At 43.9% G+C, this 26,270-nt stretch overlaps 1 protein-coding gene across 5 annotated transcripts in view; it reads left to right on the plus strand.

The window, feature by feature from the left end:
• The window catches only part of LOC139539491 (dynamin-like GTPase OPA1, mitochondrial), an 80,629-nt gene that overhangs the window by 51,190 nt on the left and 3,169 nt on the right, over positions 1-26,270 (plus strand). The gene's annotated exons all lie outside the window — the stretch shown is intronic.

Here is a 26,270-nt window from a genome sequence, read left to right on the forward strand (position 1 = left end):
CTGTGACCTCTGTGTAGCTTATTTACCTATAGCCTATACATGTGCCTTCTATTGGGAAAGACATTCTCTCCTTCAAGAAACACACGTTCTTTCTCTTGATCCTCGTTCTCTTTCCTCTTCTCTCTCTCGCTCTTTCCACGCTCTCTCTCCCGCTATTTCCACGCTCTCTCTCCCGCTCTTTCCACGCTGTCTCTCTCTCCTCTCTTTTCACGCTTTCTCTCTCTCTCGCTCTTTCCACGCTGTCTCTCTCTCTCGCTCTTTCCACGCTGTCTCTTCTCTCTCCTCTCTTTTCGCTCTTTCCACGCTTTCTCTCTCGCTCTTTCCACGCTGTCTCTCTCTCTCGCTCTTTCCACGCTGTCTCTCTCTCTCGCTCTTTCCACGCTGTCTCTCTCTCTCTCGCTCTTTCCACGCTGTCTCTCTCTCTCTCGCTCTTTCCACGCTGTCTCTCTCTCTCTCGCTCTTTCCACGCTGTCTCTCTCTCTCTCGCTCTTTCCACGCTGTCTCTCTCTCTCTCGCTCTTTCCACGCTGTCTCTCTCTCTCTCGCTCTTTCCACGCTGTCTCTCTCTCTCTCGCTCTTTCCACGCTGTCTCTCTCTCTCTCGCTCTTTCCACGCTGTCTCTCTCTCTCTCGCTCTTTCCACGCTGTCTCTCTCTCTCTCGCTCTTTCCACGCTGTCTCTCTCTCTCTCGCTCTTTCCACGCTGTCTCTCTCTCTCTCGCTCTTTCCACGCTGTCTCTCTCTCTCTCGCTCTTTCCACGCTGTCTCTCTCTCTCTCGCTCTTTCCACGCTGTCTCTCTCTCTCTCGCTCTTTCCACGCTGTCTCTCTCTCTCGCTCTTTCCACGCTGTCTCTCTCTCTCTCGCTCTTTCCACGCTGTCTCTCTCTCTCTCGCTCTTTCCACGCTGTCTCTCTCTCTCTCGCTCTTTCCACGCTGTCTCTCTCTCTATCGCTCTTTCCACGCTGTCTCTCTCTCTCTCGCTCTTTCCACGCTGTCTCTCTCTCTCTCGCTCTTTCCACGCTGTCTCTCTCTCTCTCGCTCTTTCCACGCTGTCTCTCTCTCTCTCGCTCTTTCCACGCTGTCTCTCTCTCTCGCTCTTTCCACGCTGTCTGTCTCTCCATGAGGCTTGAGACTTCACTTGTATCTCTCAGGAGAGGAGTTGGAAAGAGAGGAAGGGAGAGTGTCAGGCAGCAGTAGCTAACAGTATGCTTCCTGCCACCTGTCATGTCCGCCCTGCTCCCTGGTAAGAAGCCCTACTGATTAAACACAGCAATTTGTGGAGCGGCCGAGTGGATTGCCGACAAGCCCAGACTAGCTCTCACTCGCACTCTCACACACCACCTGCCTGCCCTCTCGCACACCGCCTGCCCGCCCGCCCTCTCGCACACCACCCGCCCTCTCGCACACTGCCTGCCCGCCCTCTCGCACACCGCCTGCCCGCCCGCCCTCTCGCACACCGCCCGCCCTCTCGCACACCGCCTGCCCGCCCGCCCTCTCGCACACCACCCGCCCGCCCTCTCGCACACCACCCGCCCGCCCTCTCGCACACCGCCCGCCCACCCTCTCGTACACCACCCGCCCACCCTCTCGTATACCGCCTGCCCGCCCTCTCGTACACCACCCACCCTCTCACACTCCGATAACAGAGGAAGCACATTTTTTTGTGCTGCCACCTCAATTAGCACATGATCATGTGGCAGGTGACACATTGCTTCTTCAATATCTTGACAACTTGACTGCTGACATTTAGGAACTGTATCAACAGTGGACTAATGAAATAAATACCAAAAGATAGTTTTTGAATGGTATTTGTGTGCATTAGTGAAGCAGCACCCGAGTCCTGCTGCCAGGCCCTTGTTGTCTTGGTTACACACACACACACACACACACACACACACACACACACACACACACACACACACACACACACACACACACACACACACACACAGTGTTAGAAAAATAAGGGTGCTGGGCTCTCTCAAAACCAATCAGGGCACCCTTATAAGTCACAAGTCAATGTTTAGTCAATTTGAACCCTAGACACACACACACACCACACTAACACTAGACTGTTATTTCCCCCTAAGTTTGGTGAAGGTGTCTGCATTGCTAAAGCCTTCCACCTGCAGCTATTGATGTTGTGTTGTAGAGGAGCTAATGTCTCACTCCTACCTGGGTGCCAGCTAGGTAGACAGGTATTCAGGTGTTGCCTTAAACATACACATCTCTCTTTCACTGTGTGCCACCTCGCCGCCAAAGAAGAGGCGACTCTGGGATGCTGGCCTTCTAGGCAGAGTTGCAAAGAAAATGCCATCTCTTAACCTAATCACTAGTTAACTACACAAAAGAACACAGACACTGGACAGAGGAACACTGCTTAGAAGGCCAGCATCCCGTAGTTGCCTCTTCACTGTTGACGTTGAGACTGGTGTTTTGCGGGTCCTATTTAATGAAGCTGCCAGTTGAGGACTTGTGAGTCGTCTTGTTTCTCAAACTAGACACTGTATTTTTCCTGTTGCTCAGTTTTGCACCAGGGCCTCCCACTCATGTTTCTATTCGGGTTAGAGCCAGTTTGCTCTGTTCTGTGAAGGTGGTAGTACACAGCGTTGTACGAGATCTTCAGTTTCTTTGCAATTTCTCGCATGGAATAGCATTAATTTCTCAGAACAAGAATAGACTGACGAGTTTCAGAAGAAAGGTCTTTGTTTCTGGCCATTTTGAGCTGTAATCGAACCCACAAATGCTGATGCTCCAGATACTCAACTAGTCTAAAGAAGGCCAGTTTTATTGCTTCTTTAATCAGGACAACAGTTTTCAGTTGTGCTAACATAATTGCAAAAGGGTTTTCTAATGATCAATTAGCCTTTTAAAAGGATAAACTTGGATTAGCTAACACAACGTGCCATTGGAACACAGGAGTTGATGGTTGCTGATAATGGGCCTCTGTACGCCTATGTAGATACTCCATTAAAAGTCTGCTGTTTCCAGCTACAATAGTCATTTACAACATTAACAATGTCTACAGTGTAATTCTGATCAATTTGATGTTATTTTAATGGACAAAAAATGTGCTTTTCTTTCAAAAACAAGGACATTTCTAAGTGACCCCAAACTTTTGAACGGTAGTGTAGATATTTTTATGGCCCACTAGACACCTGTCTTATTTGCGCCCATCTTACTAAACTAATTGATTGTGGAGGTTCGGGGAAGTCCAAGAAGGGGCATGTGGCTGCACGATGCACTTCTCTCTCCAGAATGCGGGCTCTCCCGCCAATTTGTGCACATTCATTGTTTCATATCTTCATTGTGTGAATTATTTGCGTTTGATTGCTCGTCTATCCATTCCCCATTGCATGTAGTACATTTTAGAGGTCGACCGATTAATCGGAATGGCCGATTTTAATTAGGGCCGATTTCAAGTTTTCATAACAATCTGTAATCGGCATTTTTGGACACCGATCATTGCCGATTACATTGCACTCCACGAGGAGACTGCGTGGCAGGCTGACTACCTGTTATGCGAGTGCAGCAAGGAGCCAAGGTAAGGTGCAAGATAGCATTAAACGTATCTTATAAAAAACAATCAATCTTAACATAATCACTAGTTAACTACACATAGTTGATGATATTACTTGTTTATCTAGCTTGTCCTGCGTTGCATATAATCGATGCGGTGCCTGTTAATTTATCATTGAATCACAGCCTACTTCGCCGAACGGGTGATTTAACAAGCGCATTCGCGAAAAAAGCACTGTCGTTGCACCAATGTGTACCTAAACATCAACGCCTTTCTTAAAATCAATACACAAGTATATATTTTTAAACCTGCATATTTAGTTAATATTTCCTGCAAACATTAATTTCTTTTAACTAGGGAAATTGTGTCACTTCTCTTGCATTCTGTGCAACAGAGTCAGGGTATATGCAGCAGTTAGGGCCGCCTGGCTCGTTGCGAACTGTGTGAAGACTATTTGTTCCTAACAAAGACAGCCAACTTCGCCAAACGGGAGATGATTTAACAAAAGCGCATTTGCGAAAAAAGCAACCAAAAAAAAGATCCCGTTAACGGGATCGACTTGACAACAGCCAGTGAAAGTGCAGGGCGCCAAATTCAAACAGAAATCTCATAATTAAAATTCCTCAAACATACAAGTATTTTACACAATTTTAAAGATAAACTTGTTGTAAATCCAGCCACAGTGTCCGATTTCAAAAAGGCTTTACGACGAAAGCACACCAAACGATTATGTTAGGTCAGTCCCTAGTCACAGAAAAACACAGCCTTTTTCCAGCCAAAGAGAGTCACAAAAAGCAGAAATAGAGAAAATGAATCACTAACCTTTGATCTTCATCAGATGACACTCATAGGACTTCATGTTACACAATACATGTATTTTTGTTCGATAAACTTAGTTTACATTGGCGCATTATGTTCAGTAATGTTTTGCCTCCAAAACATCCGGTGATTTTGCAGAGAGCCACATCAATTTACAGAAATACTCATAATAAACATTGATAAAAGATACAAATATTATACATGGATACACTTCTCCTTAATGCAACCGCTGTGTCAGATTTCAAAAAAACTTTACGGAAAAAGCACACCATGCTATAGAGCCCAAACAAGCCCAAACAAGCCATACAGATATCCGCCATGTTGTGGAGTCAACAGAAGTCAGAAATAGTATTATAAATATTAACTTACCTTTGATCTTCATCAGAATGCACTCCCAGGAATCCCAGTTCCACAATAAATGTTTGTTTTGTTCGATGACGTCCATAATTTATGTCCAAATACGTCCTTTTTGTTAGCGCGTTTAGTTCCAAAATCCAAATTGATGATGTGCAGGTCAGATGAAAAGTAAAAAAAAATCCATTACAGTTCGTAGAAACATGTCAAACGATGTATAGAATCAATCTTTAGGATGTTTTTAACATAAATCTTCAATAATGTTTCAACCGGAGAATTCCTTTGTCTTCAGAAATGCGATGGAACGCAGGTCGCTCTTACCGGAGCGCGCGTGATTAACTCATGCCAGACACCTGACTCAAAGAGCTCTCCTTCCCTCATTCTTCACAGTAGAAGCATCAAACAAGGTTCTAAAGACTGTTGACATCTAGTGGAAGCCTTAGGAAGTGCAATATGACCCAAAAGACACTGTATATTGGATAGGCAAGTGGGATAGATTTCCCACTTCCTGGTTGGATTTTGTCTTGGGTTTTTGCCTGCCATATGAGTTCTGTTATACTCACGGACATCATTCAAACAGTTTTAGAAACTTCAGAGTGTTTTCTATCCAGATCTACTAATAATATGCATATCTCAGCTTCTGGGACTGAGTAGCAGGCAGTTTACTCTGGGCACCTTATTCATCCTAGCTACTCAATACTGCCCCCAGCCATAAGAAGTTAATGGCCTAAGGCTCGTATTTCTGTGTGTTATTATATTATAATTAAGTCTATGATTTGATAGAGCAGTCTGACCGAGCGGTGGTAGGCAGCAGCAGGCTCGTAAGCATTCATTCAAACAGCACTGTTCTGCATTTGCCAGCAGCTCTTCGCTGTGCTTCAAGCATTGCGCTGTTTATGACTTCAAGCCTATCAACTCCCGAGTTTAGGCTGGCAATACTAAAGTACCTATTAGAACATCCAATAGTCAAAGGTATATGAAATACAAATGGTATAGAGAGAAATAGTCCTATAATAACTACAACCTAAAACTTCTTACCTGGGAATATTGAAGACTCATGTTAAAAGGAACCACCAGCTTTCATATGTTCTGAGCAAGGAACTTAAACCTTAGCTTTTTTACATGGCACATATTGCACTTTTACTTTCTTCTCCAACACTTTTGTTTTTGCATTATTTAAACCAAATTGAACATGTTTCATTATTTATTTGAGGGTAAATTGATTTTATTTTTGTATTATATTAAGTTAAAGTAAGTGTTCATCAGTATTGTTGTAATTGTCATTATTACAAATATATATTTAAAAATCGGACGATTTAATCGGTATCGGCTTTTTTTTGGTCCTCCAATAATCGGTATCGGTATTGGCGTTGAAAAATCATAATCGGTCGACCTCTAGTACATTTACCATTTATTTCTAATCTATAATGTTAGGTTAATGTCTTATTGCATTCAATATAATATTATTCTGGTCTTTTACCTACACTTGTGAGAAATAAGTTTGGGTTTATATCATTCTTTTTACGAGTTTTGTCAATTTAGTAATTGTCTATATTTGGAGCGCTCCTATCAATGTTGGGTAATCACGCGCACCAGATTACGCATAGAATTAGGCCTAGAGGCTACCTGGCCTGCGCGCAACTGTAGGCATATAAATGTGCCCATTTGGGGATCTAATTACTATGTTTGATTGGCTTAACACACCACTACTAATGAGCTGTGGAGCTTCTCAAAGTAGTGTTTTCTTCACCTCAAACAGCAAGCTAACGTCTGTTTTTTATATCCATTGAGAATAACAGAAGTTCCTCAATGTATTTAGAAAATATTTCCATCTCTCTCCCTTTTTGATAACCACTAAGCATGAACAATAGTTTGTCAAATGTTTTTGAAAAATATTTCCATTTCTCCCTTTTTATAACCACTAAGCGTGAAAAGGGAAAAATGCCAGTGGAAACATAATTTCTTCTTATCCCTTGTGCAAATAGCTTCCAGCTGTCTGTCCTGAGCTCACTGGTGCAGGAAACTCTGAGTGTCCAGAATATTTTATACAGTGTTGCATGCATGAGCTTCTGGATGGACACATTAGTTTATTTTTATCAGGGTATTTACTACCTGCAGGCTGCAATGTTTTTATTTGTTGACTTTATAGGCTATTTTTACATAGTTTGCAATAGAATATACTTTTTAGGTTTGTCATTTACATTTGGATCGAATTTTGATTTACCACATGACAATGATTTTGAGATACGAAATGAAACTGTTCCACGAAAACGTGCAAATGAAAACCATAACTGGCATGCAGATTGGTAGAAAATGGTAAGATAAATTGTCATTCCACATGAGAATTTTGCAGACTCCTCTTGTAGCCTATTACCGGCAACTTCAGGAGAGTAATGGCAGAGTCTGGGAAAGCCAGTAGGAGCGGGAGGAGGATGGTCGGGACAGGGGATTTCTTTCTCCTGGTTATCTTGATCTCTGGCTCCCTCTTGAGTCATTTGTCATATTTCATCAGACAAGCTCAATGGATATATAGTTGATTTTATTTAAACACACATCTGTCTATAAATGGACAATAGTCTTAAAAATGATTACGAATCGATTGGTCGAAAGGACAGATGACTTTCGGTCGACCAAGATTTTTGTTAGTCGGGACCGTTCTAATTTGGTTAAAGGGGTTCAATGACTTCATGTAAGGTTGTCCGTGTCAGTCAGCTTGATATGGTGAGTGTTGAGTAGCGTGCTGGTTAGCTTTCTGAAAGTGTGGAGGTGACTGTCTGTCTGTGATGTAGACCTAGATGTGTGGAGTAGGCTGGAGGGCCGTGTCCCAAATGGCACCATGTCCTGGTCAGAAATGGTGCACCATATAGGGGGAAATGGTGCCATTTTGGGATGCAGCTCCGGAGGTCTCAGAAGGGCAGTGGAGCCAATCACTCTAAATGACCAGACGGACACTGCTGTCTCCAAGGGGAGCCTCAACGCACAGTCACAAGACTAAGTGTGGAAGTCTAACTATGGACTCCATCTCCAACTAGAACGTTTTGAGCTCTCGCTGAAAGTTATTCCAAAGATTTTTTTAGAACCTAACCAAGATAGACCACAGCCTGTCATTTTATATCTGAAATATCGGTCTCATTGTTCAATATGTGGTTGTGCTCTTGTAATTTCTCCTCTCCATCAAGTCTCAAACTACTGGTCTGCGATCCAAATGCAGTCCCCAGGCAAAATGAGTTTGAGACCCCAGATCTAGTCTGATAACCCAACAGTAATCATCTGATGATGATCGTTAACGTTTCATGTTATTCAATGCTTTTTCCAGGTAAATAGTCAATACCGAGCTAATGTGTGTGATGGAGATATTAGACATGTGACATGGTACAAACAAAAGTCTTGTGATGTTTGGAGCAGCTGGGAAATTAGATTAAACTCTGATGTAAGCCTGTCCCCTCTCGCACACCTGTGTGCTGTTTCGCCCTCCCCTGCAAGACTCAACAGGAGATTCCACTAGTTTAGCCGGGCTGGGTGGGGAGGTGTGTATGTGTGTAAAACTGAACACGGTGGTACTTGAAATCCCCTCGGATCTGTTTTTACACGCTCCTCTTCTCTTCTGTGGAGGCGAGATGACGGCCCCTCGTTAAGGTATTAGGTCAGGTCAGGACTCAGCCCCAGGAGTCTGGTAGTTACTGGATGGAAGGGAAACAGCTCTTTCTTTCTCTCGCTCTCTTACTCACTCTCTAGCTCTCTCTCTTTCTATCTCTCATTGATGGAGGGAACGTGTACAACAGTACTCACACACACAGGCAGACGGGAAGACAGGCAGGCAGGCGGAGGAGTCCTTTTTATATACACGGCGTGTGTATACAGACTCATGTGCCCGCCAGCACGGCCACACACTCACACCAGACTAGAACACGCCTCTTCACCTTTTACCCCAGGTCTTTTTCAGCTGTTCCTGTGAGCTTAGTGCTGGTATTGTGGGCGTGTTTGCATGCATGCATGCTGTGTAAAGACCACAGTAGCACTCTTGGTAGTCTGTACCTGCTCCCCGGAATGTCCTTCCTCTCTCACGCAGTCCTCCATCTCACTTCTTCTCCCTCCATATCTTTCATCGCTATTTTTGTTTCTCCCCCCTCCTTTTCTTTGAGCAGTTCTTCCTCTGTTTTTCCCACCCTCTCACCAACACAGGACTGTTTATACCCCTCCCTGACTGCCAGGGGAGGAAACAGCTTCCGCAATTCCAACAGCTGGATCAGAGGCCCTCCATTCCTCCTCCTCTGCTCTCCACACCCTGGCCAGCCAGCCGCTCCCAGTCACAACCCCCTGCCTTTACCTCTCTCTCTTTTCCTCCCCCCTCCCCTTCTTCTCTGAGGCTGGGAACCGGGGCTGTCCACGCTCCCTCCGACACCTGGTGTTTTAGTGACCCACTCCGCTCTACACACATCCTGCTCCACCACATGTGTTTGACAGCCCTGCAGCAACAGTCTCTGGGTGGGTGTAAATCTGTCCTCACTGGGCCTGAGTGTGTGGATGGGAGAGAGGTGTGTTCCGGGAGACTGTTCAGTCTGTCAGCCAGAAGGAGAAGGGCTAGGCTGTTGGCCCTGCCTTTCCCAGGACCGGCCTCATTACTCTCATCTTGCCTCATCTTTTCCAAGTTCACTGAAGGCAACAGGTGAAAGCAATAATGTTAAATGTAACCAATCAAGTCCTTTCATTTATCCATGATAATGAAGTAAAGAGCAAAGGAAGCTATTTTTAAACTATTGGGACACAACCTTACCTGTCACCTATCTACTGCTGACCCCATTTAGTCGATTGTTTGGTTGATAGGCTGTTGGTGGACTGAGTATTTTTTTATTTTTTGGTCGAGCAGTGGCAAATATATAAATGTATGGCACACAAGACACTTGTCTGACTCACGCCTTTCTGAGAGGACTAATCCATTGCAGAGGCCGCTGGGATGGCACACCAGTATCACCAGTAGTACATTTGCCGTTAATTCCCATAATTTCTAATCTTCTATGTTTGTTTGGTAAAAACCTAGGCTACACTAAACAAAAGTTTGTTTAGTTTGTTTATTATTTGTCTTTTGTTTGGAGCGCTCCTGTCAATCTTGAGAAAGGAAGTGCACCTGATTACTTGAAGAAGTAGGCCTAGGTTACCTGGCCTCGCAAATGTAGTCCTACTGTATAAATGTTCCCATCTGGGGATCTGATAGTTTTTCTGATTGTCTTAACTCACCATCACTGTGGAGCTTCTCAAAGTAATTTTTTCTTCGCCTCAAACACAAACTAGACATCTTTTATTTTTACGTCCATCGAGCCTTTTTCAATTATTATTATTATTTTTTTTTTTAAATGTACTCATCAATCTACACATAATACCCCATAATGACAAAGCAAAAACAGGTTTTTAGAAATGTTTACAAATATGTTACAAATAAAAAAACAGATACCTTATTTACATAAGTATTCAGACCATTTGCTATGAGACTTGAAATTGAGCTCAGGTGCATCCTGTTTCCATTGATCATCCTTGAGATGTTTCTACAACTTGATTGGTTTGGAAAGGCATTTGGAAAGGCACACACCTGTCTATATAAGGTCCCACCGTTGACAGTGCATGTCAGAGCAAAAACCAAGCCATGAGGTCGAAGGAATTGTCCTTAGAGATCCGAGACAGGATTGTGTCAAGGCATAGATCAGGGGAAGGGTACCAAAACATTTCTGCAGCATTGAAGGTCTCCAAGAACACTGACTTCCATCATTCTTAAATGGAAGAAGTTTGGAACCACCAAGACTCTTCCTAGAGCTGGCCGCCCGGCCAAACTGAGCAATCAGGGGGAGAAGGGCCTTGGTCACGGAGGTGACCAAGAACCCGATGGTCACTGTGACAGAGCTCCAGAGTTCCTCTGTGGAAATGGGAGAACCTTCCAGAAGTACAACCATTTCTGCAGCACTCCACCAATCAGGCCTTTATGGTAGAGTGGCCAGACAGAAGCCACTCCTCAGTAAAAGGCACATGACAGCCCATTTGGAGTTTGCCAAAAGGCACCTAAAGGACTCTCTAACGCTTGTCTGGAGGAAACCTGGCACCGTCCCTACGGTGAAGCATGGTGGTGGCAGCATCATGACCTGAAAATGTATGTGTGCCAAGCTTGTAGTGTCATACCCAGGAAGAGTCCGGGCAGTAATCGCTGCCAAAAGTACTGTGTAAAGGGGCTGAATACTTACAGTTGAAGTCGGAAGTTTACTTACACTTAGGTTAGAGTCATTAAAACTCGTTTTTCAATCACTCCATAAATTTCTTGTTAACAAACTATAGTTTTGGCAAGTCGGTTAGGACATCTACTTTGCATGACACGTCATTTTTCCAACAATTGTTTACAGACAGATTATTTCACTTATAATTCACTGTATCACAATTCCAGTGGGTCAGAAGTTTATATACACTAAGTTGACTGTGCCTTTAAACAGCTTGGGAAATTCCATAAAATGATGTCATGGCTTTAGAAGCTTCTGACATGCTAATTGACATCATTTGAGTCAATTGGAGGTGTACCTGTGGATGTATTTCAAGGTCTACCTTCAAACTCAGTGCCTCTTTGCTTCATGTCGTGGGAACAAAATCAGCCAAGACCTCAGAGAAAAAATTGCAGACCTCCACAAGTCTGGTTCATCCTTGGGAACAATTTCCAAATGCCTGAAGGTACCACGTTTATCTGTACAAACAATAGTACGCAAGTATAAACACCATGGGACCACACAGCCGTCATACTGCTCAGGAAGGAGACGCGTTCTGTCTCCTAGAGATGAACGTACTTTGGTGTGAAAAGTGCAAATCAATCCCAGAACAACAGCAAAAATCCTTGTGAAGATGCTGGAGGAAACCGGTACAAAAGTATCTATATCCACAGTAAAACGAGTCCTATATTGACATAACCTGAAAGGCCACTCAGCAAGGAAGAAGCCACTACTCCAAAAACCGCCATAATAATGCCAGACTACGGTTTGCAACTGCACACGGAGACAAATATCGTACTTTTTGGAGAAATGTCCTGATGAAACAAAAATAGAACTAATTGGCCATAATGACCATCGTTATGTTTTGGAGGATAAAGGGGGAGGCTTGGAAGCCAAAGAACACCATCCCAATCATGAAGCACGGGGGTGGCAGCATCATGTTGTGGGGGTGCTTTGCTGCAGGAGGGACTGGTGCACTTCACAAAATAGATGACATCATGAGGTAGGAAAATTGTGGATATATTGAAGCAACATCTCAAGACATCAGTCAGGAAGTTAAAACTTGGTCGCAAAGTGGGTCTTCCAAATGGACAATGACCCCAAGCATACTTACAAAGTTGTGACAAAATGGCTTCAGGACAACAACGTCAAGGTATTGGAGTGGCCATCACAAAGCCCTGACCTCAATCCTATAGAAAATTTGTGGGCAGAATTGAAAAAGCGTGTGCGAGCAAGGAGGCCTACAAACCTGACTCAATTACACCAGCTCTGTCAGGAGGAATGGGCCAAAATTCACCCAACTTATTGTGGGAAGCTTGTGGAAGGCTACCCGAAACGTTTGAATCAAGTTAAACAATTTAAAAGGCATTGCTACCAAATACTAATTGAGTGTATGTAAACTTCTGACCCACTGGGAATGTGTTGAAAGAAATAAAAGCTGAAATAAATCATTCTCTTTTCTATTATTCTGACATTTCACATTCTTAAAATAGTGGTGATCCTAACTGACTTAAGACAGGGAATTTGTACTAGGATTAAATGTCAGGAATTGTGAAAAACTGAGTTTAAATGTATTTGGCTAAGGTGTATGTAAACTTCTGACTTCCACTGTATGTAAATGTGATATTTCAGTTTTATTTTGTATAAATTTGATAAAATGTCAAAACCAGTTTTTTTGCTTTGTCATTATGGGGTATTGTGTGTAGATTGATGAGGGGGGGATTAGCAATTTAATACATTTTAGAATAAGGCTGTAATGTATCAAAATGTGGAAAAAGTCAAGGAGTCTAAATTCTTTCCGAATGATACTGTAGTTTTTCATTTGTTTATAAGCACACAATGACAAGAGACCGGAGCCTTGTGAGTCACTCACTGGGGTGCAGCACGCACCAGGTGATCTAGTCACAGTATGGAATTCACAACTAAATGTTTTCCAGCTACAAATCTTAACTAATAAGTTAACTGTATAAAATGTGCTAAATGCTCTGCAGTTGTGCATTTGCTTTGCTAATTTAGTAGCTGTGTAGCTAAGTGGTTAGCTTCTTTCAAAATCAAGCTTTGCTTGGTAACAGCAGAGAATCCCCCTTGGATCAAGAGCCTTGCTGTCTATTTGAGTGAGCAGCAAACTGTGTAGCATTTTGTAGTTACTTGTATAATTCATGAGCTGGGGATGTCTGTACTGCAAATAAATAGTTTAGGCTAGAGACTGTATAACATTTTTGCAATGCGCTACATTTTACATGTACTTGTTAGCATTTCTAACCTTTTGGATTACAGAGGCAGTGGGCGTTGGAAATAGCGCCCACCTTGTGTTCTGTGCTGGTATTATGAATATCCTGGGATAGCACATGGTCGGTATGACCTAATGACATTCTGGACCCGTCCGCCTAGTTTATATAGAGGAATAGGATGCCATTTGAGACAAAATCTACAGGCTTAGAGCGCAATCAATCAATCTATATCTATCTATCTATCTATCGCGCTTTATCTATCTCTCGCGCTCTATCTATCTAATGTATTTATGAAGCCCTTTTTTACATCAGCCGATGTCACAAAGTGTTATACAGAAACCCAGCCTAAATCCCCAAACAGCAAGCAATGCAGATGTAGAAGCACTGTGGCTAGGAAAAACTCCCTAGAAAGGCAGTAACCTAGGAAGAAACCTAGAGAGGAACCAGGCTCTGAGGGGTGGCCAGTCCTCTTCTGGCTGTGCCGGGTGGAGATTATAACAGATCATGGCCAAGATGTTCAAACGTTCATAGATGACCAGCAGGGTCAGATAATAATAATCAGTGGTTATAGAGGGTGCCACAGGTCAGCACCTCAGGAGTAAATGTCAGTTGGCTTTTCATAGTCAATCATTCAGAGTTAGAGACAGCAGGTGCGGTAGAGAGAGAGAGTCGAAAACAGCAGGTCCGGGACAAGGTTGCACGTCCGGTGAACAGATTATTGTTCAATAGCCGCAGGCAGAACAGTTGAAACTGCAGCAGCACGGCCAGGTAGACTGGTGACAGCAAGGAGTCATCAGGCCAGTTAGTCCTGTGGCTCAGGGAGAGGGGAGGGAGGGAGGGAGAGGGAACACACAAAAGACAGGAGAAATACTCCAGATATAACAGACTGACAAACTATTGCAGCCTAATGACTGGAGGCTGAGACAGGTGTCGGGAGACACTGTGGCCCCGTCTGACTATACCCCCAGAATATAGCCCCACCCACTTTGCCAAAGCATAGCCCCCACACCACTAGAGGGATATCTTCAACCACCAACCTACTACCCTATGACAAGCCCGAGTATAGCCCACGGAGTTCTCCCCCACGGCACGAACCCGAGGGAGTGCCAACCCGGACAGGAAGATCACGTCAGAGACTCAACCCACTCAAGTGAAGCACCGCTCCAAGGGACGGCATGGAACAGCACCAGTAAGCCAGTGACTCAGCCCCCGTAATAGTGTTAGAGGCAGAGAATCTCAGTGGAGAGAGGGGAACCGGCCAGGCAGAGACGGCAAGGGCGGTTCATCACTCTAGTGCCTTTCCGTTCATCTTCACACCCCTGAGCCAGACTACACTCAATCATAGGACCTACTGAAGAGTTTAGTCTTCAATAAAGTCTTAAGGATCGAGACCGAGTCTGCATCTCTCACATGGATAGGCAGACCATTCCATAATATTGGAGCTCTATAGGAGATAGCCCTGCCTCCAGCTGTTTGCTTAGAAATTCTAGGGACAATTAGGAGGCCTGCGTCTTGTGACCGTAGCGTATGTGTAGGTATGTACGGCAGGACCAAATCGGAATTATGGGTAGGAGCAAGCCCATGTAATACTTTGTAGGTTAGCAGTAAAACCTTGAAATCAGGCCTAGCCTTAACAGGAAGCCAGTGTAGAGAAGCTAGCACTGGTGTACCATTACTGTTCACACACTAGGCTCCTGCTAGATGTCCATCGCTCAGATAAGAGCACTCAACCTGGATGAGGTGTTAGGGAAACCATACACTTCCTCCCTCATATTGTGAAAATAGAGCAGGGCTGTTTTAAGAGCTCTCTCTTGGTCTCTTCTGTTTCTCCGGTCAGGGTAAGTTCCCAGCAGGTGGGTTACCAGGGCAACTCATAGCTAAGATGTAGAATGGTTAAAGTTGGCTGGTCTTCCAATTGTGTATTAGATATTTTATCCAGACTTTTCCCCATCTCCCGCTGTCCTAGATAAAGGCACATATCAGTTTTCAGATATCGAGTTTGAATGCGCTTGCGATGACATTTCACTCTATGGTGTCATTAGGGAATTTAGTTTGTGGTTTGCTGCTCCTGCACAATGGGATGTGTGTGTGGGCTCAGCACCAGCTAGAGGCCCGTATTTACCTGAGGGTGTTTAAGTGTTGGGTGTTCTTCTGGAGGGCTGATGTGCAGAGTATGATGTGTAGGTCGGCATCGGCCGTGCAATCTCTGTGGTTTTTGAGGTTGTTTGGGATCAGCGCTGTGCCTAATGGGATGTAGTGACATGCAGGCCTTAGGGTATGTCCCGCGTCGGACCGCCAGATTCATCCTTGTCTGATAGAAGCCATGGAGACTGAGACAGGTGGGGCTAATGACAGCGACTTCATTCTAAACACTCTGTCATCCCGAGGCCGACGTTACCCCGGAAAATTGATTGTCCAGGCTACTTAACTGGCTCTCTATGATTTACAACCCCCCCCCCCCCCAATCAACTCACAAATTACATATACATTTTCTGAATTTACAACTTGAGTGTCTTGCACAGCTTTAACTGTATAAAGACGTCATTACTTGTAAGCGAAGTAACATTTATTTGGAATTCGCCCCCAATTTTGTTTTGGTGTTGGCTCCTTTTTCGTAAGTCTCTCTGATTTAGGCCTAATCCTCTGCGTTGAACAATTCTGCTGTTTTCCTGCATGAAAGCTTTTGGAACCCAGCACCGCTAGCTAGGATAAATCTACTTTGCAAATGAAATCTCCATATTTTCCCCCGTAACCCAATATTACCTGTTACCCTTCAAAGCCATAGCAATGTCTGTCAATAAATCTTACCCAGGAGACTACAAAACACATCCACACCTGGCAACACATCCACACCTGGCAACACATCCACACCTGGCAACACATCAACACCTGGCAACACATCCCCACCTTGCTAGGAGACTACACTACACAACACCTGGCGTAACGACACAGGAGACTACACAACACCTGGCATAACTGCCCAGGAGACTACACAACACCTGGCGTAACGACACAGGAGACTACACAACACCTGGCGTAACTGCCCAGGAGACTACACAACACCTGGCGTAACGACACAGGAGACTACACAACACCTGGCGTAACTGCCCAGGAGACTACACAACACATCCTGCCCAGGAGACTACACAACACCTGGCGTAACTGCCCAGGAGACTACACAACACCTGGCGTAACTGCCCAGGAGACTACACAACACCTGGCGTAACTACCCAGGAGACTACACAACACCTGGCGTAACTGCCCAGGAGACTACACAACACATCCTGCCCAGGAGACTACACAACACCTGGTGTAACTGCCCAGGAGACTACACAACACCTGGCGTAACTGCCCAGGAGACTACACAACACCTGGCGTAACTGCCCAGGAGACTACACAACACCTGGCGTAACTGCCCAGGAGACTACACAACACCTGGCGTAACTGCCCAGGAGACTTTTCACGTGTTGTTTTCCCCACTCTGCTTTTTTTGTTTAGTCTGGCCCATGTGGTGACACCAGGTTGAACCTGTTCAGTCCCAGGGCTCGACTTCTTGGTTCTGCTCTCCTCATGCATCTGGTTTCTAGATGAGCCCTCCAGAGCCAGCTGGGATTCATGGCTTTGCCACTGACGGGCATTTTGCCCACAAGATCCCCGCTTTCTGCATCCGCCTCCCACGGCCCTGCGTTTTTATAGCATGTTAAAATACAGATTTAGAGACAAATCCAGTGACATGGTCATGCCTCCTCTTCTGTTTTTTACTTTTAGAGATCGCTTTTCAGTTGGGACAGGATCACGCATGCAGACGTACAAAGGATCCCGTCTCGACTGTAACCTTGCCGGTGACAGAAGTTGAATGTAAAAATGTGTTTCTGAATCATGACAGTTTGGGACGGGAGCCTCGTCCTGACCAGGCGCTGAACTCAGTCCTTTCTTCACAGTTGGCTGATGGACTGGAGCACCATACAAAACAAACAGCTATTTGTCTTGGCACCAAATTTTAGCCTCTGAAACTCTTCCGTTGACACTTTATAACACAGTCTCCCATTTCTAATGGCTGCCTCTCTCCTTTCAGATCAAACTCCAAAGAGGAGCATCCTCAATATTAAAGAGATGAAGGTCTCTCCCTCACAGCGTGCTATACGACCCTCTCTCCTCTTTCTACTCTCTTTCCATCTGTATGGAGCGGTTGTTCGACCACGGCCACACTGATTCAGTCTAATTACAGATCAATTAAAGGCTTTTCCCTCAGTCCCTTCTGCTGTTCCTGCTCTGTCCACTGAAGGCTTTACAGCCTTACGGCGCAGATGAGTGGGAGTGAAAGAGACCTATCATTTCCTGTGGAGATCAGCCGAAAGAGGGACCTGAAATAAGGGATTTCAGAGGATTATGGGAATATTCATGACCAGATAAAGGGGAGGGCAGCTGAATGGCAGTGTCTTGGGGCTTATCTCTTAGGTAAACAGGAGCCTAAATTGAGTTTTTTGATCCCTCTGAGGCAACAGGCAACGAACGGCAACTCTGTTCACTTTGTGTGTTGCGTTGCCGCACGTTCTAAAAGAAAAGCTGCCTTGTGAGTTTGTCCCTTGTCATCTTGTGGGACAAACAGATGGCGGAGGAGAAATCAATCTGTTTCGCACCATCACAAACCAGAATATTAGATTTTTTTAAAATCCGCTATTCACAATCTATGCATCCCCTCGCTTTTCCCTTCATGATGACAGGGGCATAATTTTAACGCCGTTATAAATGAATGGCATTAAATGAATGGCATAACATTTTGCCTATCAAATTCTGATCTAAATGGCGAGAGACGTGAACTGTAAAATGTACTTCAGTCAAGGTTCGTTCGTTCAACGTGTGTCGTCTCCTCCGGGCTGACCTGACGCAGTAAGTGGTCCACATCGAGCAATTCAAACACCATTTTATTTCAGCTGGCTTTGAAATAATTGCTGGGCCTATTATCTCTAGGAGATTGGACGACTTAATGCTGATAGGGGGAATTTGCGGAATGATTTGGAAAATGCTAGTTGAGGATATTATTTTCTGTAATTTGCATAAAAAGAGGACCCTGGTGCCCTGCTATCTACAGGCACAAAAGTCCACAGGGGCTGATAAACTGGAGCCGGGGCTGCATCATCGCTGGCGTAATAACCCACATTATAAATGTTTTAAAAAATTGATATCGGGTATGGAAGGCTGCTTATGTTCTGCTACTCCGTAAGGTTGGGGACACTAGTGTTCTTCGTCATTATCATGCCATGTCTTGGGTTTCTTGTCTATGTAAAATGTAAATGTACAACTTCGTTCCTTTTTATCTGAGAATTATATTCTGAATGTACAGTGCCTTGCAAAAAAAAAGTATTCACCCCCTTGGCGTTTTTCCTATTTTGTTGCATTGCAACCTGTGATTTAAATGGATTTTTATTTGGATTTCATGGAATGGACATACACAAAATAGTCAAAATTGGTGAAGTGAAATAAAAAATAAAAAACTTCTTAAAAAAAAAATAATAATAATAATCCAAAACGGAAAAGTGGTGCTCATATGTATTCACCCCCTTTGTTATGAAGCCCCTAAATAAGATCTGGTGCATCCAATTACCTTCAGAAGTCACATAATTAGTTAGATTGCACACAAGTGAACTTTATTTAACTGTCACATGATCTCAGTATATCTACACCTGTTCTGAAAGGCCCCAGAGTCTGCAACACCACTAAGCAAGCGGCACCAAGAAGACCAATGAGCTCTCCAAACAGGTCAGGGACAAAGTTGTGGAGAAGTACAGGTCAGTGTTGGGTTATAAAAAAATATCCTAAACTTTGAACATCCCACAGAGCACCATTTAAATCCATGGAAAGAATATGGCACCGCAACAAACCTGCCAAGAGATGGCCACCCACCAAAACTCACGGACCAGGCAAGGAGGGCATTAATCAGAGAGGCAACAAAGAGACCAAAGATAAACCTGAAGGAGCTGCAAAGCTCCACAGTGGAGATGGGAGTATCTGTCCATAGGACCACTAAGCCGTACACTCCACAGAGCTGGGCTTTACCGAAGAGTGTCCAGAAAAAAAGCCATTGCTTAAAGAAAAAAATAAGCAAACATGTTTGGTGTTCGCCAAAAGGCATGTGGGAGGCTCCCCAAACAAATGGAAGAAGCTACTCTGTTCAGATGAGACTAAAATTGAGCTTTTTGGCCATCAAGGAAAATGCTACAGTTGAAGTCTAGCCGAGGCTAGCTTTTTCAAGCAGAAATTTGCTTCCTGCAACACAAACTCAAAAAAGTTCTGGGACACTGTAAAGTCCATGGAGAATAAGAACATCTCCTACCAGCTGCCCACTGCACTGAAGATAGGAAACACTGTCACCACCGATAAATCCACTATAATTGAGAATTTCAGTAAGCAATTTTCTACGGCTGGCCATGCTTTCCACCTGGCTACCCTCGCCCAAGCCTTCCCCTTTTCTCCTTCTCCCAAATCCAGTCAGCTGATGTTCTGAAAGAGCTGCAAAATCTGGACCCCTACAAATCAGCCGGGCTAGACAATCTGGACCCTTTCTTTCAAAAATTATCTGCTGAAATTGTTGCCACCCCTATTACTAGCCTGTTCAACCTCTCTTTCGTGTCGTCTGAGATTCCCAAAGATTGGAAAGCAGCTGCGGTCATCCCCCTCTTCAAGGGGGGGGACACTCTAGACCCAAACTGCTATAGACCTATATCTATCCTACCCTGTCTTTCTAAGGTCTTCGAAAGCCAAGTCAACAAACAGATTACCGACCATTTCGAATCCCACCATACCTTCTCCGCTATAAAATCTGGTTTCAGAGCTGGTCATGGGTGCACCACAGCCACGCTCAATGTCCTAAACGATATCTTAACCGCCATCGATAAGAAACAATACTGTTCCGCCGTATTCATTGACCTGGCCAAGGCTTTCGACTCTGTCAATCACCACATCCTCATCGGCAGACTCGACAGCCTTGGTTTCTCAAATGATTGCCTTGCCTGGTTCACCAACTACTTCTCTGAAAGAGTTCAGTGTGTCAAATCGGAGGGTCTGTTGTCCGGGCCTCTGGCAGTCTCTATGGGGGTGCCACAGGGTTCAATTCTTGGACCGACTCTCTTCTTTGTATACATCAATGATGTCGCTCTTGCTGCTGGTGAGTCTCTGATCCACCTCTACGCAGACGACACCATTCTGTATACTTCTGGCCCTTCTTTGGACACTGTGTTAACAACCCTCCAGACGAGCTTCAATGCCATACAACTCTCCTTCCGTGGCCTCCAATTGCTCTTAAATACAAGTAAAACTAAATGCATGTTCTTCAACCAATCGCTGCCTGCACCTGCCCGCCCATCCAGCATCACTACTCTGGAAGGTTCTGACTTAGAATATGTGGACAACTACAAATACCTAGGTGTCTGGTTAGACTGTAAACTCTCCTTCCAGACTCACATCAAACATCTCCAATCCAAAGTTAAATCTAGAATTGGCTTCCTATTCCGCAACAAAGCATTCTTCACTCATGCTGCCAAACATACCCTTGTAAAACTGACCATCCTACCAATCCTCGACTTCGGTGATGTCATTTACAAAATAGCCTCCAATACCTTACTCAATACATTAGATGCAGTCTATCACAGTGCCATCCGTTTTGTCACCAGAGCCCCATATACTACCCACCACTGCGACCTGTACACTCTCGTTGGCTGGCCCTCGCTTCATACTCGTCGCCAAACCCACTGGCTCCAAGTCATCTACAAGACCCTGCTAGGTAAAGTCCCCCCTTATCTCAGCTCGCTGGTCACCATAGCAGCACCCACCTGTAGCACGCGCTCCAGCAGGTATATCTCTCTGGTCACCCCCAAAACCAATTCTTCCTTTGGCCGCCTCTCTTTCCAGTTCTTTGCTGCCAATGACTGGAACGAACTACAAAAATCTCTGAAACTGAAAACACTTATCTCCCTCACTAGCTTTAAGCACCAGCTGTCAGAGCAGCTCACAGATTACTGCACCTGTACATAGCCCATCTATAATTTAGCCCAAACAACTACCTCTCTCCCTACTGTATTTATTTATTTATTTTGCTCCTTTGCACCCCACTATTTTTATCTCTACTTTGCACATTCTTCCACTGCAAATCAACCATTCCAGTGTTTTACTTGCTATATTGTATTTACTTTGCCACCATGGCCTTTTTTTTGCCTTCACCTCCCATCTCACCTCACTTGCTCACATTGTATATAGACTTATTTTTCTACTGTAATATTGACTGTGTTTGTTTTACTCCATATTTAACTCTGTGTTGTTGTATGTGTCGAACTGCTTTGCTTTATCTTGGCCAGGTCGCAATTGTAAATGAGAACTTGTTCTCAACTAGCCTACCTGGTTAAATAAAGGTGAAATAAAAGTCGGAAGTTTACATACACCTTAGCCAAATACATTTAAACTCAGTTTTTCACAATTCCTGACATTTAATCCTAGTAAAAATCGCCTTTTAGGTCAGTTAGGATCACCACTTTATTGTAAGAATGTGACATTTCAGAATAATAGTTGAGTGATTTATTTCAGCTTTTTACCCATATTCCCAGTGGGTCATAAGTTTACATACATGGGCTTTAAATTGTTTAACTTGGGTCAAACGTTTTGGCTAGCCTTCCACAAGCTTTCCACAATAAGTTGGATGAATTTTGGCCCATTCCTCCTGACAGAGCTGGTGTAACTGAGTCAGGTTTGTAGGCCTCCTTGCTCGCACACACTTTTTCAGTTCTGCCCACAAATGTTCTATAGGATTGAGGTCAGGGCTTTGTGATGGCCACTCCAATACCTTGACTTTGTTGTCCTTAAGCCATTTTGCCACCACTTTGGAAGCATGCTTGGGGTCATTGTCCATTTGGAAGACCCATTTGAGACCAAGCTTTAACTTCCTGATTGATGTCTTGAGATGTTGCTTCAATATATCCACATAATTTTCCTTCCTCATGGTGCCATCTATTTTGTGAATTGCACCAGTTCCTCCTGCAGCAAAGCACCCCCACAACATGATGCTGAAACCCCCGTGCTTCACGGTTGGGATGGTGTTCTTCGGCTTGCAAGCCTCCACCTTTTTCCTCCAAACATAATGATGGTCATTATGGCCAAACAGTTCTATTTTTGTTTCATCAGACCAGAGGACATTATTCCAAAAAGTATGATATTTGTCCCCATGTGCATTTGCAAACCGTAGTCTGGCTTTATTATGGCGGTTTTGGAGCAGTGGCTTCTTTCTTGCTGAGCAGCCTTTCAGGTTATGTTTATATAGGACTCGTTTTACTGTGGATATAGATACTTTTGTACCTGTTTTCTCCAGCGTCTTCACAACATCCTTTGCTGCTGTTCTGGGATTGATTTGCACTTTTCGCAGCAAAGTACGTTGAGCTTTAGGAGACAGAATGCATCTCCTTCCTGAGCGGTATGACGGCTGCGTGGTCCCATTGTGTTTATACTTGCGTACTATTGTTTGTACAGATGAAGGTGGTACCTTCAGGCGTTTTGGAAATTGCACCCAAGGATGAACCAGACTTGTGGAGGTCTACAAAAACAATTTCTGAGGTCTTGGTGGATTTCTTTTGATTTCCCCATGATGTCAAACAGAGGCACTGCGTTTGAAGGTAGGCCTTGAAATACATCCACAGGTACACCTCCAATTGACTCAAATGATGTCATTTAGCCTATCAGAAGCTTCTAAAGCCATGACATAATTTTATGGAATTTTCCAAGCTGTTTAAAGGCACAGTCAACTTAGTGTATGTAAACTTCTGACCCACTGGAATTGTGATACAGTGAATTATAAATGAAATAATCTGTCTGTAAACAATTGTTGGAAAAATTACTTGTGTCATGCACAAAGTAGATGTCCTATCTGACTTGCCAAAACTATAGTTTGTTAACAAGAAATGTGTGGAGTGGATGAAAAACGAGTTTTAATGACTCCAACCTAAGTCTATGTAAACTTCCGACTTCAACTGTATGTCTGGCGCAAACCCAACACCTCTCATCACCCCGGGAACACCATCCCCACAGTGATGCATGGTGGTGGCAGCATCGTGCTGTGGGGATGTTTTTCATCAGCAGAGACTTGGAAACTGTTCAGAATTGAAAGAATGATGGATGGAGCCAAATACAAGGGAAATTCTTGAGGGAAACCTTTTTCAGTCTTCCAGAGATTTGTGACTGGGACGGAGGTTCACCTTCCAGCAGGACAATGACCCTAAGCATACTGCTAAAGCAACCCTCAAGTGGTTTAAGGGGAAACATTTACATGTCTTGGAATGGCCTAGTCAAAGCCCAGACCTCAATCCAATTGAGAATCTGTTGTATGACTTAGATTGCTGTACACCAGCGGAACCCATCCGACTTGAAGGAGCTGGAGCAGTTTTGCCTTGAATGGGCAAACATCCCAGTGGCTAGATGTGCCAAGCTTATAGAGACATACCCCAAGAGACTTGCAGCTGTAATTGCTGCAAAAGGTGGCTCTTCAAGGTATTGACTTTGGGGGGATGAATAGTTATGCACGTTTGTTTGTTTTTTTTGTCTTATTTCTTGTTTGTTTCACAATAAAAAAGATTTTGCATCTTCAAAGTGGTAGGCATGTTGTGTAAATTCAATGATACAAACCCCCCAAAAATCCATTTTAATTCCAGGTTGTAAGGCAACAAAATACGAAAAATGTCAAGGTGAATACTTTCGCAAGCCACTGTACATCAATCAGGGTTTAGACCAGGGTGCAGTACTGTTACTGTAACCACAATAGTTGTAAATGACATTGTCAATGCTTTAGATGCCTAATTGAATTGTGCTCCCTCGTTTGTTGACTTGTCAAAGGCTTTTGACACCGTTGATCATTCTGTTTTATTGAGTAAGTTGTCCTCAGTAGGCCTGAGCACTGATGCCTGTATGTGGTTTCAGAACTATCTCAGTAATATAACTCAGGCTATTGTGACAGAGGGGGGTCAAATCTGAATTCCTTGATGTGCATAAAGGGATACCCCAGGGTTCGATTCAGGGGCCACTATTGTTTACGCTGTATATAAATAACATTGGAAATACTGTGATTTAAAAAATAAATAAAAAATATATATAAATTTATAAATATATAAATGTTTATGCTGATCAAACAGTGTTGTACTCTGTTGCACCATTTTTAAAACAAGCCTTTTCACATTTGCAGTGTGATTTCCATGCGCTGCAGAAGTCACACTTGGATCTTTAGTTCTTAATGCAAACAAAACAAAATACATGCTATTTTCTAGGTCCCATAACTTAGACATATTTGACCTTTTAAATTACTTGCCTGAACGGAACATATTAAATGAGTTCCCTCTTCTAAATATCTTGGTATGTGGCTAGATGATATATTGGGGTTTAAAACGCACATTTCTGAGCTGGTAAGGAAATTGAAGATCAAAATGTGATTTGTTTAACTGTTGTTTTGCTAATAAAAAGGAAGTTGTCCAGGCCACTTTATCTATATGCATGCAGCAGCTTCCACACTTAAACCACTAGATGCTATTTTCCCTTGTGCCCTTGGATTCATTACTGGTGATCGTTTTAGAACTCACCATTGTGTATTGTATCAAAAAGTGGGTTGGGCCTCTGTATCTAAGAAGAGAGCAGCATTCTCTATGGTTTATTTACAAAGCACTCCTGCAGAGACTTCCAATGTATCTGACAACACTGGTCAAGGTCACAACAATAGCGTACGGTACAAGAGCACAACATTGTATAGTGCTAGAGGTTCCAAGGTTTTTATGCTCCATAGATGTGAAATGTGTTGCGGGGGAAGCTCAGGCTTGAATACCTGTTGTCCTTTTGGGAATTTATAACATTAGTGGGGAATCCTCTAAGTGAAGATTGAGTTTGTTTTGTAATTGAGTATTTCATTGTGTTTGTATGCAGGGCTGATTTTGAAAAGACTTAAAATAAAGGTTCATAAATAAAGAAATGAACTGTACACGGTAGCTCTTTTATAAGTGGCACATCTAGACTCCGCTGAGCTTTGAAGGTGAGCCAGGGCTTTTCCCTGGCTTGTTTTGATGTGACAGAGATGTTCCTCCCTCCCTCCTTCATGGGTCTGGGACAGGTAGATGTTGTTATTGACTCCATTTGAGTTATGTTTTGCGGTCGGTGCCCGACCCACTCTCCTTCCCCCGGTATGTGTGTTCCTTAACTTCTTTTGAGCCCTTGTGGTTTGGTAGAGAGTTCTAGAGTGGGGCTGCAGCCGGGTTAGGTTTCAGCCCCAACGCACCTGCCGTGATGGTGGAACCGTGTCACCGTGCCCTCTTTCCCAGCCCTAATGCCACCATTATGTATTGGAATCTCCCCATGTGCCTCTGTGTTAAAGTATCAAAGGCTGGGGAATTTATTTGTGTGTGTGTGTGTGGAGAGGGAGGGGGGAAAGGTGTTTTTCTACCACTCATCTGCTGTTTTTCATGGCTTAGATGTGTGTGTTGGTCATAGTGATTTCTCAGCACTTTTAGTGTCGTATTTCAGGACTCTGAGGTGTGTGTACTTAAAGACTGCCGTGTGACTCATCAGTCAGAAAGGCATACACCCGTGCCCCCCACCAAAGGGTCTTGCACCAGCCCCTCTCTTTAGAATAAGGTTACCCTCTAAATGCAGCTCCCACCGTCGTATTGACCAGAAATGGACACTTAAAGGTGTACTTCACTTTTATACAGCTTGATGTGTTAGATGATTCCTCACAATAGTTTTTTTTTTGGTTAACATGCTCACATGCCTCTATGACTTCCATTGATTGTTAGCTTGTGGTGGCTAAGATTAGCTGAAGGGGCTGTTTTTACAGATCTGAACCGTGGATTACAGTTCCTCTTGGCCCACAGACTACTTTCAGGGTGAAGAACCATCTAACATCAAGCTGCAAAATAGTGAACTACTCCTTTTAAAACACTGTTGGTCTGCTAAACCGCTATGATTTATCGAGCCGTAGAAATCAAGGAGTCTTCTGGTTTTGAAGCTTTCAGACCTTTTGTGTCTTAAGTTTTTTTGGTTTGTTGTCAAACGCATTTGAAGATACTCTTCTGATAGTATCTCGCCTCAGAGTTTTGT

The sequence above is a fragment of the Salvelinus alpinus genome, chromosome 15 (assembly GCF_045679555.1).
Source record: "Salvelinus alpinus chromosome 15, SLU_Salpinus.1, whole genome shotgun sequence".
In the NCBI taxonomy this organism is placed as follows: Eukaryota; Metazoa; Chordata; class Actinopteri; order Salmoniformes; family Salmonidae; genus Salvelinus; species Salvelinus alpinus.